Genomic DNA, 1,400 nt, shown 5'->3' with positions numbered 1-1,400 from the left:
AATTCATAAACATAAGTAGGTGAATGTAAGCATACATGAAATTGGAAATACAATAATATAGAAGTTGAATTTGGTAAAGGCAGGAGTTCCCAACATTCCCACCCCCGTGAATCAGCCCGATTCACCACATTCAACGTCCAGAACAGCCAATTTTGATACGGCTCGTCATTTCAGGCCATTGTTAGTGCGCACGTCAACCCGTCTGACTTCACCATCTGCTCCACGATATATGCCTTCTACCCTGCCTCGGTGCCATTCTCGTCGGGGTATGTTCGGATCGCATATAAATACAAGGTCACCTATTTGTATGGGTTTGGTTCTCTGGCACCACTTCACCCGGCGTGTCAGTGTGGGAAGATACTCAGCTATCCATCGCTTCCAAAAATGGTCTCTAATTTGTCGAGCAATGCGCCACTGTTGCCGCAGAACATACGTGTTCTCCAAAACATAATCCGTAATTGGAGTTTGTGGTGCATTGTCTTCACCCAGCAGGAAGTCATTGGGCGTTAGTGGTTGCTCCTGATTGACATCGACTGGCAAGTGCGTCAGCGGTCGAGAATTAACAATACTTTCAGCTTCGATGAGGAAGCAGTTGATTGTATGCTCCCGCGGCGACGCTTCCTTTAAAGTCTGGCGTAGGACCCGCTCGACGCACTGCACTAACCGCTCCCAAGCACCTCCTTCGGCCGGGTTGAAGGGCGAATTAAATACCCATTCAACGCCCTTCTGCGACAGCTCATTCTGCACTCGAACGCAGTCAAAAACCTCACTAAATCGTTTTGCATCCATATCGACTCCAACGAAATTTTTCCCATTATCGGACCTCATGCGTTTAGGGACGCCACGTCGATTTATGAAGTTTCATATGGCGACTATGCATGAGTCAGTACTAAGATCGTGGGACAACTCCAAATGCACAGCTCTCACAGTTAGGCAGGTGAATAACGCTTCCCATCTCTTTTCGGTGCTCCGTCGCACAGTGACTGTTACCGGACCGAAGTAATCAAGGCCCGTATAGCTGAACGGCCTCACATACGGCGTTAGTCTGTCGGCCGGTAGCAGACCCATTAGTGGTGGTACGGCGCTGACTTTGTGTAGCCGGCACACAGCGCAGCTGGCGATTACACTTCGCAGCAGATTCCTCAAGCGCGGCACCCAATAACTTCGGCGAATTTCGCAAATCGTAGCCTCCAAATTTTGATGACGCATGTTGTTGTGGTAATGAGATACGACTAGTTTTGTGAAGGCATGGCTTGGTGGCAGTATGATTGGGCGCCTCGTGCTTATTGGTAGCCAAGTGGCGGCATCTATGCGTCCTCGTAAGCGGAGAACGCCATCTTTATCAATATACGGCGAAAGTTGAATTAGTGAACTGGTGCGGGCTATGCCTTGGCCACTTT

The 1,400-nt window shown here is 49.2% G+C and overlaps 1 protein-coding gene across 1 annotated transcript in view; it reads left to right on the top strand.

The window, feature by feature from the left end:
* LOC118750166 overlaps nucleotides 1-1,400 on the top strand; it is a gene marked incomplete at its 5' end in the record, with an annotated part of 15,035 nt that overhangs the window by 2,601 nt on the left and 11,034 nt on the right.

The sequence above is a fragment of the Rhagoletis pomonella genome, unplaced genomic scaffold, assembly GCF_013731165.1.
Source record: "Rhagoletis pomonella isolate Grant_MI unplaced genomic scaffold, Rhpom_1.0 Rhpom_scaffold_00154, whole genome shotgun sequence".
In the NCBI taxonomy this organism is placed as follows: domain Eukaryota; kingdom Metazoa; phylum Arthropoda; class Insecta; order Diptera; family Tephritidae; genus Rhagoletis; species Rhagoletis pomonella.
The sequence above is the reverse complement of the archived record's forward strand: the minus strand, read 5'-3'. Positions and strand labels throughout refer to the sequence as shown.